Raw genomic sequence first — 12,262 nt, forward strand, 5'->3', positions numbered from 1 at the left:
TCAGGCGAGACTGGAGGCAGTGCCACAAAACAGGGAACCAGAGAGGTGGACAGGAGCATTTAAAGTGACCGGCTGGTGTGGTGTGGGCTCATATGGCATTAGACCCGAACCACTGCGGCATTCACAGTGCACAGGAAAGGAGGCCAGGTGGTAATGGGAGTGGTCGATATGTTTCAGTTTGGGCCTCTCTTTGGTGTAGGAAAGTATTAATGATAATGGAACAGGAAATAGATGCATTGTCAGGGAGCCAGGGTCATGGAGGGCTTGAAACGGTCATGGGAGCGACGGTGCAGCATGTATGTGTCGGTATAGCATTTTTACCGCCAATGAGCTAAGTATTTATCATTTATTTATTTATTTTGTGATGATTCACCTACTCGCGTCACTTCTCCCCCCAGAGGAGAACCCCTTTCCATGAGGCTAGGGAGGTAGAGCCGCTACCCAATACTCCCCCTAATGAAATGAAATGCTATTTTATTTATATCACGCTCATACACAAGTGTTTCAGAGCGCGACCAGGCAAAAAGGGAGGGGAACAAGGTTTAACAAAAAAGAAAACAGCGATCTTACTAGGCCCAGAAAGATCCAGAATGACCCCTAGGGGTGGTAACATGCGGGAGGAACTCATGGAGAGGGACTCCTCTCTTGGGGACAAGGACATTGATCTGGAGAAAAGCCCCTCTAAACCCCAACCCATAAGGGTAACAATAACATCAAATCCCACAGGGGTTAAAGGCTTAAGTCTCATGATTGAACTCCCTCACCCTCTCATCCTTGACGCCCCGAAAGCTGTAAGATATAGGGAGGGTAATGCTAAAAGTGCCATTGTATGCTGTTGTGACCTCCCGTTCTCTTATGTAGCAATGACTAATCACAGGGCTGAAGCAGACCCAGTAACTGATCATGACCCTCCTTTCAGCAGAACTAGGAAGAAAAAGATTAGAAGGCTCGGGCTCACACCAACCGCTCCTCTGTTAAACGTGGACCAGGACAAAGAAGAGCAGCATAGAAACAAAGATTTCACACTCTTCAAGTACTGGTACGAGTTAGCCCTGAGAAGACATGACGATTGTACCATTAGCAAAGACAATGGACTTGTGCAATCCACATGGGAGGAATTGGATACAATGTATAAAAAGTAACAAAGGACTATCAGATGTGTCAAGCCCAGCTGCAAAGCCGAACACAGCCATCGGAGGAAGCAGGTGTAGCAATTCTCCAACACGGGCAATGCAAACCCTGCTGGTGGGCCAGCGGGAGGAAGACACAGAGAATGCCGGTGTGCTGCTGTGGCAGTTCTCCTTTGGGTCTGATGGTTCAGACCCGGTCACATGATCGATAGACTGAAGCAAGCTGGGCCGTGCGTGGAGACACTGCACCATAGATCTTGACAGGCAGAGAAGCCAGAAGAGCCGACAGAGCCGATCCCGGTCCCAGGAAGACCAAGTGACGTACCAGAGCCCCCGAGAAGGCAAGGGGAGGTACAGGAGCAGGCAGGAGAGACCCTCAAGCAGCTTTCCCTCGGCCCAGTAGGAGTGAACCTACTACTGGTCCTAGCCAGTGTCAGCTGTACCTCCAGTATCATCTTCCTCGTGTCAGTGGTACACAGAAACTCACTGACCACCAGGGAAGGGTTAGGGTCCCTACCCTATACACAAAAAGTTTCAAGTACCCTAAAGAGAGTACCAGAAGGGACTGGGACACCAGCAGTGAGAAAGAGCATAAGAGGAAATCTTCCTCGGCTCAGTGGTAATGAGGAAACCACTGGCCACCAGAGAAGGGTCTGGGCCCCAACAAGATTTGGAACTTTGCTAGTCACAGAGGAGAGTGGAAAAGGACACAGCAAGCTGAAAGCAGTGAGGAAGAATTATGCCAAACAATACCAGGAGAAAGAAGTTGCTCTCCTGGTTCCGACCCAGGAGTTGGGTTGAAGACGCCAGGGAACGGGAGTCCTTCCCCCTGGTTTCGTTGGCAACTGTATAAATCTACACCATTCTCCTGGGTTTAAAATTGCATAAAGACTGGGTGAAACCCGTAAGCCCGGGGAACAGAGTCATTCCCCCTGGCTTTTCTGTTGTGAGAGAACATTCCTGTTCAAGAAGCAAGAGAACGGAGCCATTCTCCTGAAGAAGGAACATTCTGTTAGTTGTAGTGGGAGGGTTAGAGTAGGATTTTGACACAGGACGGTGGAACTTTAATTTGACGGATCGTCTGACAGACCCGTTACTATTTACTTTACTTTATTACATTTATACCGCGCACCATAAACCCTGAGGCGTGAGGGCGCCTACAAACGAACCACACAAAAAAATATAATACATAAAGAAGGAGAGCAAAATACAGTAAGGAAAGACAGCACAGTCGCCAAGAAGCAATGAAAATCATCACCACAAAAATAGGGCAATGACCTGAGAGGGTCGATTAAACATGATAAAGAAGCATACTTGATCGATCGGGGAGCGTCAAAGTATCAGTTTACAGTTCGAAACCCCCCCGGGAAGATTTTTACACAATCTGAGATGTGAAGGTAGAGTGCTGAACCCACAACCGACTAGGACACAGTCACTTTTTAGTTGCGAGCACCAATCACTCAGGTGAACCCTATGTAGAATATTCAAGTCCTACATTCTGATAACTCCTGGCCCAGTTCTTTGCCGAAGCCATGCAAGCACCTTGTTACGCAGCGCTTCCCTGGACTCTTTTACTTCTACCGTAGCAATGTTTGTGATTACAAAGTTCCTTTGATCCATAACATTTGATTTGATCCAACTATTAATTTCAAAGCGTGGAAACCCCTCTTAGAGATGGGGACAGTTAGGTTTTCAATACGATAAATAAAAGTCTATAACCAAAATCATGCCACCCTTGTGTCAGCTTCCTTCCTCGGCCCCCACTTCGATTTACAGGAGGAATAATGCTCTTTTGATCCCAAAAGAACGTACAATAGATAAGAAATCAGATTTGATGGGAAGCGGTGAGCTTCTTACAATGGGGTGAGTTTGAGGGACATTCTGACACTTTGACCAGGTTGTTCAGGGGAGTAAATGCAACAGTCACCGCGGACAATACATAAGTAGACAAACATAGATTAAGGGCAATGAACATTGGATATTTTAAAGTGCAGGTACGTGGTACAGCCAGCTGTGCTCGGGTTGTGACCATGGTGGGTGAAGTGCTAGAGCGGAGGCAGAAAAAGTGAGGGACAGAGGCAGGTTGTAGAGGTGAGGAAGAAATGTTATCTAGCAGGCTGATGAGAGGTAAGTTAAGAGGGTAACTCAGAGGCGAGGAGGTAGGCTTTTAGTTTGGTTTTGGATAAATCCATGTGGACTTTCTCAGATGTCTGGGTAAATATTATTCCTTGCAAGAAGAGAGAAGGAGCAGAAGAGAGAAGAAGCACACAGAGTGTGAGGAGTCACAAGGGTAGTTGAGAAGGCAGTGCAGAGGTTGCGAGAAGGCTTGCAGAGTTGGATAGAGGAGGATGATTACAGTGGTGCCTTACTGTGGATTGATTTGTGAACCAGGAGAAGACATTTAAATCTGGCCCTGTTTTGCATCATCAGCCATCCCACCTGGTGATGGTATAAGGAAGTAGGTGTGAGTTGAGGGTGTTTAAAGAGAGTTCTGGTAGCGAAGTTAATTATCTTGTCGAGAGGACAGAAAGCATAGTTGGTGAGACCAAAGAGGATGCAGGCACAGTAGTCCAGTTTAGAGGAGACAAGAGTGGTTAAGAGATGCTTGGCGGTGGTCAAAGGAAGGAGGCGCCTGATAATTCTAATATCTGGGAGGTTGAGGTGAGCTGCTGTTCCAGGTTTAGAGATGAAAGTAGAGAAGTTGTGAGAAGGGTCATAGATGACAACCAAGGTTTCTAGCTGAAGAAGAGTTTGGGAGATTGTCAAGTGGGAATTGGATAGGCAGAGGAAGAGATAAGAGAGAGCCTTTGGCAGGGAAGAAGAGCAACTCTCTTTTGGTGGAGTTTAAAATCAGAGAGTGCAAAGCCATCCAATATTGAATGACACAGACAGTTTGACATTTTCATAGAGAGATCAGAGGAGAGTTCAGGAAAAGAGAAGAAGATTAGTACATGTCTTCCCCTGCTCCCGGGAGTTGCGTTTTGTTGTGATTTACTTTGGCTGTCACTGCAGCTGAGCGCAACCTATTTCTGCCTCCAGCCTACACCATACGGACAGACCCACAGGTGCCACTGGGAGTAAAATAAATACCTTCACTTGTTACCTCGGGGAAAATGACCAAAAGACTGCATGACTCCATTGGCCTAGGGAGGCATAAAAGAGATGGTGGAGGTCTGAAAAGCGCTGCCTGCAACTACTAACCTTTTGAAATGTGGACTCATGGCTGTCAAGATTTCAGATTGCATATGTGTGACATACTCATGCTTGAGGTGTGGCCGTGTACCACATTTCCAAGTCTCATGTGTGACAATTTCTCTCTTACTATTTCACTACCAAAATGTCCCTGCTTACACAAAACCAATCTGAAATGAATACGCTAAGTTTAAGGTTGGCCAGGTTTTCGGTGTCAACGTCATTGCATTGCAACTGCAACTGCAGTGCTCACACTCCCATCCTTCTTATCCCCTCTGAAAGTTATACCATAAACCCTTTCCCCGACCCACTTTTCTGATGCAGTTTCTCACAATCTCCCTTCTCTGTGGCTGTTAGGGAAAATTTCACTTGCTGCTATTTTGCCTTTATATTTTCGCTCCACTGTGCTTTTGCTCATCATTACGGGGAAACGTATATACCCTTTAGACAGTCAGTACTGAGAACCGTTGTTTCTCTTAGTCTTTTGACTTTGTTGCCACTTGTGGCAACTGTATTTAATTGTGCAAAGTACATTACAGTACCGCGCAATGGGTCCTTGCGTTCCCGGGCCCTAGACATCCTTTAAGGATCTTTTCTGGCAACTGGAAAATGTGCCTAGGAGTAGACTGGTGGCAGCAGAAGCTTTTTCATGTATTTTGATGAACTTTTACCGAGCCATATCGTGCTTACCGCATTTTGCTCATGACTGTGGCTAGTGTTCGTCATGACCGTGCCACAAGTCCTTTTGTCTTCTCCTTTGGCCATTTTGTCCGTTGGCCTTCCTCCTGATCTTTGTGACCTGGGGAGTCCTTATTTAGGCATACATTCCCCTGCAAAAGCCATTGTGGGCTAATGCAAGTCACATGTGTGGGTACCCAGGAAGTGGGCTGGGACTCTCTGGTCCCAATCCACACTACTAGTGCCAGGATGTCTGGTATGCACGAGAGCATGAGAGCCACAGTGGTCCCTGATTGGACCACTGCTGGCGTGCATGAGTGGGACAGATCTCCTCACTGGCCAGCTGGGTGCGAGCATTCAATGGACTTGTGGATATGAGGAGGGGGTCCTGAATGCAGATACGTAGATCAGCAAAAGGTCTGAATCAACCTTACACAGAGCCAAGTATCCAGGAGAGCCGAGCAGACCCAAGGACTATCCGGTAACCGCGCAGAAGATGGTTGCCACCTGCAGGCCGCTGTTGTCCCAGTAGAGCCATGCTTTACACTCGATCTTCGAAGACCTGTAAGGGTGCTTCAACCCGTTGGAGTGGTGGGACCAATCACTCTCGACACCTTCTTCTTGCCCTGTGAAAGTGCCTTTTTGGAAGTGTCCCTGGACCCTCCAGTGGACTGACCAGCTTGAACCTTGGCACCTGAGCAGAAGCGTGTTTTATTTAGTTTTAACCTCGAGCTTTGGGGAAATCCAAGCTTGCACTGCAGAGCAACTTCTTGCCAATTTTCATCGCCCCAGCTGCATTGGGTCGTGAGAGAGAAGCATGCGCCAGACCGCAAAACCTGGGTGCCTCTGCATCATTGTCGGACAGTGACAGTTGCTGCTGGTGACTTTGCCACCTTCCTTTAGGTTTCCGGAGACCAGCTGCATCAGTGCTTTCTTTGTCCTACAATCGAGACGAGAGATACATTTCCTGTTGTAGACTGGACCTGCATCTGCACCTACAGGGCCTGTGTAATTTGAAACTAAACCAAAGGTGGGAATTTGTACTCCAGGTGACCCTCTCCAGACCTGCCAAGTTTGGACCCGGAGTGAGCTAAGGGCGGTGAGTAATCAAACCACTTACTGGTGGCCCGTAGTTCCTCCATTGCATTTTGACGCACCAAGGATCCCTTGTGGTCCTTGCCTTGGCTTGGGTAGCCTCCGCTTCCTAAAGCCATCCAAAATTTGGGAATAGCTTTGTTCTCCGCAGCAGATTCTCCCCTGCAGTGGAGTACCTTTGCTGAAAATGTTGGGGGGGACATGATATCTGAAGAAAAGGTGCCCCAGCCAAATTAATAGGGACAAAATGGCGTGCCATGAAAGTTGGGGGGGACAAACACCCCTGACCCCCCTAAAATTACGCCCATGCTCCCTTGACTCTCGGAACCTGTTTTCTACACTTCAGAATCCTCTCGTGAACCTTTTCACCCCACTTGAATACTGTACTTTGTGTCTTTGCACATGGCCGGGCGCTTTTACGTGCACATCTAGCATTGAGCAGAAAGCTCAATTTTTCGTAGGACTGGACTTATAAAGTTTGGGTTATTCATCTCTGAAGTTTGCCAGTGTGATAAAGTTTGTCTTTCCTCCTTACAGGTTTTTGGTGGGATTCCCCACCTTACCGCTTTGGCCAAAAGTGACTGTACTTATATTTTATATAGTGTGTGTTTGAGTGGTGATATTTCTGTGCTTTCCATTATACGCTTGTGTTAATTCTTGGGCCTAATACATTGTATATTTCTGTATACTACTGTCTAAGGGTAATTCTTGTTGTTTTACTGTGTGTGCTCATCCAAGACCTCAGATCAAGCCCACTACTTCTGAGACTTAGCCTTGGCTGCTCTCCAAGCTACCTTGAATTGTCCTGACTAACTTCCCAGAAGTGTTCCCTGTTTCACTGACCAGGGTGGCCTCCTAAATTTCTGATCACCAGAGCAGGGTTTAGTAATCCATTCTAAAAGTGGCACCTCCATCCCTCTACTTTACAATATGGCCATCTGCGTTGGACAATTTTGCATTTCCCCTTCCGGACCAGTCCACTAGCACTTGTCCACTAGAGCCCTGTCCTCTTCAAAGCCACAACCCTTTTTCAGAAAATGTGGAATTCAAAAGAGTTATAAGTCAGGCAAGCTTTGATATGTCAGAGTATTCTCACTTTAAAACATTCTGAGATCTTTCCTCCATCCTTCTCCACAAAGCTGCTTCCTGCGCTCACATCCTTCAATTGGTGCCCTACCCCCCTTTATAGTACCTCTCCTGCCGAGGCCAGTAGATTGTGTCTTCATTTAACAAGGCAGTAAACAAAATTAAAGCGGCATGGGAAGCATTAATCAATATTCAATTGATATGGGTGCAAATTCTCTGACAACACAAAAAATGTATGTTCGAACACATCATTGGTTTGTCCTTAAATGGATATTATTTTCAATACTGCCTAACCAGGTCAGAGCAAGTACATCATCTCTGATGGAACCGTACAAAAATATCACCCTCATTTGTGTGCCCCCGCAGTCACTGCAACTTTGGGGGCGCACACAATACTGACTCTCGTTACTGCGCCCAAGCAGAGCAGGGCTTACGGGGGTGTCCCCTGCTCTTTTGAGCGAAGTAACGGGAATCAGAGTTTGCAGGGCTGTCCCTCACTTACCATTGTGGTAAGCGGGGGACAAGAAAGTAAAAAAAATAGAAAAAGCACCCTGCGGCGTAAACTCTGACCCACGTTAATGGGAGGCACTGACGCTGTAGGGATAGCAGGGTGTAGGCGGCACACACAGAAGTGTGCCACCATAAAGGTAAGTGGCGTGGGGTGGTTGGGAAGTGAAATGCGGGCTGGGGGCAAAGAGTTCTATCTGCCGTAATTGGCATCAACATTTCCATCAGCGCAGTTATGGGCGGCGCAGTGATCACATAGATTCTCTCTGGCCATCTCTTTGTGCAGTTAGCTGTGCACTGGTATGCCCTTTTCCACTGCAGTGACACCAACACCTGGTCAGCTCATATCGATGAATCGATCTGATGTCAGGCTATTGTGCTTCCCTTCTTCCCACGGAGGCAGAGCAGTTGCAATTGAGGCATATCCGGCAAAGTCGGCTGGTTTTGCACACTACCGTGCTGGAGGTGGGGGAATCTCCCATTCGCTTTCTATTGCAGTATCCGAGTGGCAATGTTGGTACTCCCCATTAGGTGTCTCCCCGACAACAGCCACAGAGCTTTTATATTGCGAAAGCGGCATAACAGCACTAACTGATCAACTGCAAATAGCCCCCATTATACGATCGACAAGGCTGTCCTTAATAAAATTATCTTAACGGCCATACTCAACCTGGAGAATAAGGTACAATCAAGCTGGGGGAGCTACCTTCACAAAGGAATGCATGTTCTAGGATTCTTCTCTGTTCTGCCAACCCGTAAGAACGCGATTTTAGACCTTTTCAAGAAGAAGCTATTAATCCAGGCAGTAGCAAAAAAGGACCTCAAAGTAAGTGTCAAGGCATGCCTGCCATTCAGCATTTACATTTGATCTGTTCCGTGTCTACAAGAATGGGGCAAAGAAGCAAATTACACAATCAGTCATTTCATCAGCTTCCCCTTGCAGGTAACGGAATGCATTGGAAAAGTCGGACGGATCTTCATTGCAAGTGTGATAACACCTCCCTAGAGACCAATAACCATGCTCTCTTCTGCTGCCCTTTTTATGACCATCCGCGCTGGAAATCTTTAATCCCACTTTTAAAGATTCTTGGTTTTAGATGGTGTCAAGTGGCCTATTGTTATCTGCTGCTAGCGAATTAATTTAGTATGCTGGTCCCTGGAACACTGTAGTCCCGTTTTAATGAGGATTGGGAGCAAAGACTCCCAATGGTAGAATAAGTGCTGTTTATAGTTTTATACTGGCTGTCATTGATGTTTTGACCATCCATGCTTAATTTGGTATTTTTTACTATTATTATTGTGCGAAGATTCACAAGATCTCATTACTTCTCCCCAGAGAGGAACCCTTCCCTGTGAGGCTAGGGAGGTGAGCACGCTAAGCAACATTCACCCGTAGGGGTGGCGGTCAGCAGGACCTCACAGCAAGAGACTCCTCTTTTGGGGAACCCCTCAGACCATCACTGCCTCTGAAGACACAACCTGAACAGACCACTGTGTGCTATTGTGGTACCACTTCCAATATTAGAACCCAACACAAATCCACTGTGAATAAGAGTGGAGGAATAATGTTGACCGCTCCTCTATGGCAAATAGAGAATACTGTGAAGAATGGGAACTATGGAGTAAGAAAGAATACTCAAGAGAAAGAGAAGAAGGACAACAGTCCTCTGCTGGGGAGGACCTAGCTAAGATGCATAAAAACCAAAGAAGGCCTTGCATTAGAGAGTTGTGTTCACTGAGAAGGTGAAGCCCGGTGTAACGACTGGTGGAGGTATCTGTACTTCTGCCCTCTATATGGTTGGGACAGAGGCAAGGTTCTCTATATGGGAGCTTGGACAAGCAACCAAGGCGTAAGCTCTCAGTAGGTGATGCAGGCAGGTTGTTAAGTATAGTGAGTCCCCAAGCCCCCATAAAGGAACGCCCTCACACTATGTTAGGTGATAACACAGCTTCTTTATATAAAATACGGTTCATTCAAATATATAAATACACATAATAACACTTTAAAGTTCTATTCAAAGAATGGCAAATATTTATACACTCTATGTGGTACCACACTCAACTTAAATTCAGTAAAACATGCATCAACTTCAAACGGTTTAAAATAGGCATGTGACTTCTTAAGTACGGTGTACCTTCATAGATCAGGGAAGAAATGCAGGTTAAAGTCGGAACATAGGCAGTGTACTTTCATGGAACTCAAATAGTAATACTGTGTGAGGATCGCCCCCACCTGGGCAATCTGGAATGGAAATGTTAGGGAGTACCTTATCTTGTCTTTTACAGCCCAGTCCAAAAATGTTCAACAATGCTCTGCTTTCTTTCTGCAGGTTCTACCACCCAAGTGTACTGCAGATGCCACAGGAGAAGAGGATCCAAGATGATTCTGGGTCCCCTGGATGAATCCCGAGGATGGAAGATGCTCTTCCTTGTCTTAGTACCTTTGGTGCCTTGGCAGGCGAAGTGGCAGGATTTCTTGGCTTCACTCGACAGGACCACTAAAGGATGGACCCCCTTTTCAAGGCGGAGTCGCTGGGATGTCATGGCCAAGAGTAAAGGATGAAAGGCAGCAGTTCAGTCTTCACAGTGGTCTCCTTTGGACGGTGATTACTCTGCTCATGGAAGTCCTAGGAAGGTGAAACTTGCTGTGGACTCCGAAAAGGCCTGGCTGGAGAAAATAAGACCCCTGGGGACCTTGGATGCCTTTCAGTGGCAGCGGCTGCAGTGGCAGAATTAGGTGTCTGGTTTCAGGATTTTGCAGTTCACCAACTCTTGGATCTTTGGTGCTGCAGCCACAACAAAGACATCTACGTGGTTTCTGGCAACCTAGACTGCACCATTGGACTGAACTACGGACCCTCAGCAATGCTGGACCCTCAGGACGTCTTCTTTGGATTTTGGTGACAGGAAACCCACCAGAGGACCTTCCTTGCCACCCAGCGAGCTGGAATCTTCTTCGGCGGTAAAAAGTGGTCAGATGTCATGTCATGGATGTCCCTTGAAGGATTCTTTGTTCAGGTGCAGCTTCGGGTGTCAAGTAGCACTATTCCAGGGTACCCCCTATTCTGGGCGGGAGACAGCAGTCTGGCTTCCAGCAGTCACAAACACTCTTCTGGACCTTGGGTGACGTAACTGGACTTCTTCGACTCAAGGTGTCCAAGCACTTCTCTTCTGGACGCACAAAGACCCCTCCTCTGGATGGCAGGCACACAGGACTGGCTTCCAGGGTATTTCTGATGAAGAGTAGCAGGTGCATGAGGATCCCTCGTAGCTCAGGGTGAGGTCTCCTAAACAGGTCCTCTCTTAGATCAGTCCTTGGAAGAACATGGCAGCTTTCAGATCTTGTGAAGTTGCACCAGCAGACTTCTTCCTCCAGCTGGGCTCCAGGGAATTGCTTCTTCTTGCTTCAGCTTCAACTTCAGTTTCAAGATTTGCTTCTGAACCAATTGGTGAGTGAGAGGTCCCCTGTTATACACATTGGTTCCCCATTCATGCAGGCTGAGCCAGGCTCAGCAGTCAATCATTGATGAGTGCATTCAGACAAGCAGCCGGCAGCCAATCAGGCTCACAGACATTCACTCCACCCAGACACCCATAACAAAGTATGTGATTTTGGGTAAGCACCCAGCCTTTCAGCACACTACACTGCATTCAATCCAGTTTCAGTTGTCAGGGCTGTCTCAGGCATTGTGTCACATACACCACACCCAGACACCCACAACACAGAATGTGAGTTCACTTTAGACTCCATTCATACAGGTCCCACCCCAAGTGTGTACCCACGACACACAGCCCCTGGGAAGGCTCTAGTCAGTCAGTCTGACAGGAGGCAGCCCCAGAGCCATGTATGATATTTCCACCCAATAGCCAGTCAGGAGGAATTGGGCGGAGGCAGTGCTTCCCAGGACTTTGGGAAACAAGGTAAAAGGCAATAGAAACAAGAGGCCACAGTGGCCATCTTGCCTTTATTGAGGAATCCTTGGATTCCTATGGCAGGGCCTGGGTGTCCCAAAAATGGAGGACACTCAGAACCACTGCCAAGTCAGCATGCAGCTGCTATCAGCCTATACCCTGCTCTGTGGGCAACACACAGGTGCCAAAAAACACGTATAAGGGATACATGGGTGTATCCCCACCCATGTGTGCCATTACGGTATCCCATGGGTTCTTTACCAAAAGGAAAACGTGAAGTGTGAGAAACCTGAGGGTATTTTCCCAAGCAGACCTCGAGAATCCCTTATTCAGGAGGTCAGGGAAGGTTTATGCTCTCAGATGCCAACCCTGGAGGCGGACAAGCGAGAAAAGATCACCAGGATGGGAGAGCCCGGGATTGTGCTTGGGGGAATAACCCAGGTGAGATGCAGTATTATCCCGGGGAAGAAGGAGAAGAGGACGGGATCCCTGAGACCTTTGTAGGTTGTACCACATCTGCCTCCTTTCCTCCCAATGAATCTCTTTTGCCCAGATCCAACAACCCCTCCGTTTGTGACAAATCCTCTAGGAACCCGAACCCTGTTGCATTCAGAAACTATCTCTCCCAGAATCCCTGTTTTTCTGTGTCCTACCCGAATACT

This window comes from Ambystoma mexicanum, chromosome 3q (genome assembly GCF_040938575.1).
Source record: "Ambystoma mexicanum isolate Mex_15411 chromosome 3q, UKY_AmexF1_1, whole genome shotgun sequence".
Taxonomy (NCBI): Eukaryota; Metazoa; Chordata; class Amphibia; order Caudata; family Ambystomatidae; genus Ambystoma; species Ambystoma mexicanum.